The sequence below is a fragment of the Crocodylus siamensis genome, chromosome 9, assembly GCF_052110815.1.
Source record: "Crocodylus siamensis isolate JL-2025a chromosome 9, ASM5211081v1, whole genome shotgun sequence".
Lineage (NCBI taxonomy): Eukaryota > Metazoa > Chordata > Crocodylia > Crocodylidae > Crocodylus > Crocodylus siamensis.
The window spans coordinates 55,164,718-55,170,755 of record NC_143403.1 but is presented as its reverse complement, the minus strand read 5'-3'; the positions used below and the strand labels follow the sequence as shown (position 1 = coordinate 55,170,755).

General features: G+C 50.5%; 1 non-coding gene across 1 annotated transcript; it reads left to right on the top strand.

The window, feature by feature from the left end:
- Positions 1-3,128: 3,128 nt before the first annotated feature.
- LOC149857599 (U4 spliceosomal RNA) lies at positions 3,129-3,268 on the top strand. The gene has a single exon (XR_016444360.1). It is a non-coding gene; the product is annotated as a U4 spliceosomal RNA (small nuclear RNA).
- The last annotated feature ends 2,770 nt before the right edge of the window (positions 3,269-6,038 follow it).

Genomic DNA, 6,038 nt, shown 5'->3' with positions numbered 1-6,038 from the left:
TGAAAACCAAAATGCCCAGGTTGCAGCCATAAAATCCTAGCTTTTCCTACTGTGCATAGGAATAATTCAAACAAGCATGACATGCCTATAATAAGTGCTTACTTCATTACTATTGATTTTAGTATTACCATTGATTTTAGATACCTAGTACTTTGTTTAGTTTCATTACATAAAAATAGCAAACCATAATATCTTAAGAGCAGACATGGAAAGGAGAGAACAGGGTAGAGGTGACTGGTTTACAAAAAGACAAGAGGAGAGAAACTGACTAATAATAAAGTCAGCGATTGATTAATTTGCAGGGAAAAGGCCACTGTGCCTCCAGTGTCCGACCAGCTGAGAGTTGAAAGAGTTCTTTTCTGCTGCTCCTGGCTGCCGCTCTTCAGCAAGAAGGGATCCCCAGTAGGGGAACTGCCAAATGGAGCATGGACAAGGCTCACCCTATATTTGCAGGGCTCACCCTATACTGAGGTGTGCCTAAAACTGGGTTGGCTCACATGACTAGGGCTGTAGTGAATTTGTAATTGCCTGATTTTTCTGGAAACTGAAGTTGGCTAGGCCAAGCTTAACATAAGAAAGAATATCTGCCTGGCTGTGGATGAGCTTGAGGACCTGAAGTCCTGGGGGGGGGGTCTCAGTCCCCTGTGAGGGGGTCAAGATCCTTGGGGTGGAGCTTGACCCTGAGCTGAGTGGAAGGATGGCCTGGGTGAAGGAGGTCAAAGTGAAGCAGAGATTGCATCTGTGGCACGTGTACTCCCTCTGCATGCGGGACATACGTGGCACTCCTGAAGGTGGTGTTGCTACCAGTGCTTTTGTACACCGCACCGGTCTTCCTCTCACCCAAGTGTGTCACCTGCAGAATCCAGAGAGCCATATGCGTCTTCTTCTGGGGATCCAGAATGGAGACAGTGGCAAGGAACCCTATACAAAGAGAAACGGGCCAGGGATAGGAAGATACCAGACATCCACCTGTTCCTGTGGGCACGGTACACAAGTCGGATCTGCAAGCTGGCAACTGGACCAGAGTCCAAAACAGCCTGTTTTGTCAAGTATTTTACATGTGGGGGGTGAGACCATGGGGGGTGTACGCTCTAGCCAGAGGGAGACTGTGCACCATGGATCTAGTGTGCTGTAGGATTTCTGGAGCAAGTACAGGCTACAGAAGGAAACCCCAGAGACCATGTCCAACCACAGGAAGATACAAAAGGCAGTAAGAGACAGAGACGGGCTATCGACCATAGACCTGCTCCCTGATGATGACCGCTGACCATCTAGGACCAGATCTTCCACAAAGACCTAAGGAAAGACCACAGAGACTTGAACTGGCTCATGGCATACTCCCAGTGAAGGCATGGAGGCACGGAGCGAGATGAGAGTCTAGACCTAGCTGCTCCAGGGAAAGCTGCCAATCTGTGAATGAGACCATCGACCACCTCTTTTGGCTCTTCCCTTATGCCAATGGAGTGTGGAAAAAGGTAAGCTGGTTCCTGGAGGAAGTGACAGGAGTCAGGCTGATGACAAGGGAGGCGGTGCTGTATGGACACCTGATGAAACATCAGGGGTTCCAGACAACCCACTTTGACCTGTTGGTGTCCTGCATCAAGAGTGCCCTGTGGCAATGTAGGAATCTTCTGATATACAGTCACATTAAGCTTGAGCGAATGGACTGTGTTAAAATGTTTCTGAGCGAACTCCAGTCCTCCCGCGGCATCGCCACCCCTCCCACAGGCCCTGAGGGACAGGGAGGCAGGCCCTGCACAGCCTGCTATGCTCCGAGCCGTGGGAACTCAGAGAAACTGGAAGTGCCACGGTGGGCACTACTGGTTTCGCTTTACCGTACAAGCCAGCATGCTAGTTAATAGAACATGCTGGCTTGTAAGGTGCCAGTTAACAGAGCTTTTACTGTATACAGAGTCCAGAGGAGAGCCATGCGCGTGATCAGAGGGCAGGAGAACAGGCCTTAGGATGAGAGGCTGAGAGCCAGGGGACTCCTCAGCCTGGAAAGGCACAGGCTCAGGGGGGACAAGGTGGCTGCCTATAAGTGTATAAGGGATATACATCAGGATCTGGGGGAATGCCTGTTCACCAGAGCACCCCATGGGATGACAAGGTCAAACGGTCACAAACTCCTCCAAGACCGTTTCAGGCTGGACATAAGAAAGAGCTTCTTTACTGTCTGAGACCCCAAGGCCTGGAACAGACTGCTGCCAGAGGTGGTGCCAGCACATACTCTGGACTCCTTTAAGAGACATTTGGACGTTTATCTTGCTGGGATCCTTTGATCCCAACTGACTTCCTGCCCCTGGGACCGGAGGCTGGCCTCGATGATCTTCCGAGGTCCCTTCTAGCTCTAATGTCTATGAAATCTATTAAATATATTTTAACATGAACAAGGCATGCCCCTGGCAGCTGGGGGTGGGGCATGGCGGTGGCAGGAACACAGCAGTGGTGGCAGTAGTGGCGGTGGTAAGCAGGGAAGCTCCCACAGGCACTGCCAGCACTGTCGGCAGTGGGAGGAAAGGGAGTGGCAAGCACCGACCAAGGGTTAGCAACCACAGCTACCAGCAGCAGCAGCAGCAGCAGCAGCCAGCAAGGATCATGGACCACCTTCAGACACTGCATCAGGGTGGCGAGTGGTGACCGCTGTTTTGTAGGGGGTGCACCACCACACTCAGGGGGTGCGTGTGCACCTACGTGCACCCCCTACGTATTGCCCCCTGTATTTTAATTTAAAAAAAAAAATCAGCTGACAGGAAAAGGGGTTAGGGGGTGGGAATCTAGTCCCAAGATGGTAACCAGGGGGTGGGATACCTGTCAAAGGGTAGAGCTATCCTTGTGGCCCTCCACAGCTCACCAAAGCTCATTAAACGGCACTCCATGCAAAATAATTGCTCGCCCCTGGTCTACTCAGAAAAATATAACGCCTAATGCACCACGAGAAGCCACTGGACCAACAGGTTTTTGACCAGTTGGTTGTGGGGTGGCTTTTTCCCCCAACAGAACATGGCAGCAGGATGGGGGCCCGGGTAGGAAAGCCAGTGAATATAATGTAGGCTTAAGGCAGGACTCACCATGTCATGGGAAGGAGTGCCCCAAAACTGCACTGGGTCACATGAGTTAGCAGCTTTATCTTTGTGTAGTGGTAGTATTGTAGTCTGTGAGGTTGAAGTGAGTATGATCATTGTTAACTGAAAGCTTTTCCCAATACACTGCTCTAGTAGCTTGCATTATAGCTGTTGCAGGTTATTTTTGGGAACCTTTGTAGAGGCTAGTATTTTTTTCTGAGTTTGAAAAATGGATGTGGGGTGTTAAAAGCGGTGGCTGTACTTCTTTTTCTTTTTTTCTAACTTGCTCTTGTGACTGTACAGCTGCAAATAAGTAAAAGTTAGGGGTGTCTGTATTCTAAGTCTGTGGGTTTGGGCTTGCATGTAGGATTTCCTACAAAGGATTTGGCAGTATCTAAAGCCCCAGGCAGGGGTGGAGGATACTTGTCAGTAGTAGGGCCACACATAGTTCTTGAAGGATACAGGGAATTGGAATTGATTTGGTTGACTTGACTTGGGACACAAAAATTTTTCCTTAAAAAGAAAAATCAGCTGTTAGGAAAGTCAGGATGGCTGAGTAGTCTAAGGTGCTGCATTCAGGTTGTAGTCTCCCCTGGAGGTGTGGGTTCAAATCCCACTGCTGACACAGTCTTTTTACAAACTAGTCAGGGGGGATCAACAGGCACTGGGGAAGTCCCTGTTCCCCCGAGCACCACCAGGAGTGACCAGGAATAGTTGTCACAAGCTGGTAGAGGGTAGATTTAGGCTAAATATCTGGAGGCACTACTTCATGGTCGGGGTGGCTAGGATCTGGAACCAACTTCCAAGAGAAGTGGTGCTGGCCCCTACCCTGGGGGTCTTTAAGAGGAGGTTAGATGAACACCTTGCTGGGGTCGTTTGACCCCAGGTTTCTTTCTTTCCTGCCATGGCAGGGGTTGGACTAGATGATCTGGTATCCCATGATCACCTCTTGGCCAAACTGGCCGGTTGTGGCCTTGGCTCCACCACTATCCGCTGGCTGGGAAATTAGCTTCGTGGTCGGACCCAGAGGGTTGTGACTGATGGCAGTCACTCATCATGGTGCCCTGTGACCAGTGGGGTCCCTCAAGGCTCTGTCCTGGGACCCATACTGTTCAACATCTTCATTAACGATGTGGACATTGGAGTCAGGAGTGGACTGGCCAAGTTCACTGATGACACCAAACTTTGGGGCAAAGCATCCACGCCAGAAGATAGGCGGGTGATCCAGGCTGACCTGGACAAGCTCAGCAAATGGGCGGACGAGAACCTGATGGTGTTTAACACCGAAAAATGCAAGGTTCTCCACCTTGGGAGGAAAAACCTGCAGCACCCTTATAGGCTCGGCAGTGCTACATTGGTTAGCACTACAGAAGAAAAAGACTTGGGGGTCATCATTGACCACAAGATGAACATGAGCCTCCAATGCGATGCTGCGGCTAGTAAAGCGACCAAAATGCTGGCGTGCATCCATAGATGCTTCTTGAGCAAATCCCGGGACGTCATTCTCCCCTTGTACTCGGTCTTGGTGAGGCCGCAGCTGGAGTACTGCGTCCAGTTTTGGGCTCCACAATTCAAAAAGTATGTGGAGAAGCTTGAGAGAGTCCAGAGAAGAGCCACGCGCATGATCAGAGGTCAGGAAAACAGATCTTACGATGACAGGCTGAGAGCCATGGGACTTTTTAGCCTGGAAAAGCGCAGGCTCAGGGGTGATCTGATCGCCACCTACAAGTTTATCAGGGGTGACCACCAGGATCTGGGGGAACGTCTGTTCACCAGAGCGCCCCAAGGGATGACGAGGTTGAACGGTCACAAACTCCTGCAAGACCGTTTCAGGCTGGACATAAGGAAGAATTTCTTTACTGTCCGAGCCCCCAAGGTCTGGAACAGTCTGCCAGCGGAGGTGGTTCAAGCACCTACATTGAACACCTTCAAGAGTAAATTGGATGCTTATCTTGCTGGGATCCTATGACCCCAGCTGACTTCCTGCCCTTTGGGCAGGGGGCTGGACTCGATGATCTCCTGAGGTCCCTTCCAGCCCTAATGTCTATGAAATCTATGAAATCTATAAAATCTACTCAGGTCCCTTCCGACCCTAGAAACTATGAAACTATAAATGCCATGTCCACCAAGGTGGCTTTCCCAGGGCAGGTAAAAACCATGAATGTGGCAGGGGGCAGTACCTGACCGAGGTAATGCAATTAAAATGGCACTGTGTAGTGCGGGGGTTGCACCCTTGTCTGCTTATGGACTGGACTCCCTGTGAAAGCCTCACAGTTAGCCTCCCACTTTGACTTCCAGTGGGAGGATCTCATGTACACACTGACTTTATGGAAATGGGAGACTCCTCCCTAGCTTGCCCTTGCGGCCATACGGTTGAGAGCAAGAGGAACTCAGGGCATCTGAGCTCCAAACTTCTGGGCTTGGGCCTGCACATAGGATGCCTACCAAAGGATTTGGACACATCTGAAGCTCCAGGCAGGGGTGGCGCATGCTTGCTGTAGCAGGGCCACATCTGGGTCTTGAATTACTCATGGATTTGGAATTGATTTGGCTTGGAACATTAAACATTTTCCTTACAAAAAAAAAATCAGCTGACAGGAAAAGGGCTTAGGGGGTGGGACATCTAGTCCCAAGAAGGTGACCAGGGGGTGGGACACCTGTCAAAGGGCAGGGCTACCCTTTTGGCCCTCCACAGCTCACCAAAACTCATCAAGTGGCACTCCACCCAAAATAACTGCCTGCTCCTGGCCTACTCAGAAAAATGTGACCCATAATGTATCAGGAGAAGCCACTGGACCAATAGTTTCTGATCAGTTGGTTGTAGGGTGGCTTTTCCCCCCAACACAAGATGGCAGCAGGATAGGGACCCTAATAGGAAAGCCAGCAAGTATAATGTAAGCTTAAGGCAGGGCTCGCCGCGTCCTGAGAAGGAGTGCCCCAAAACTGCACTGGGTCACATGACTGAGCATTGTT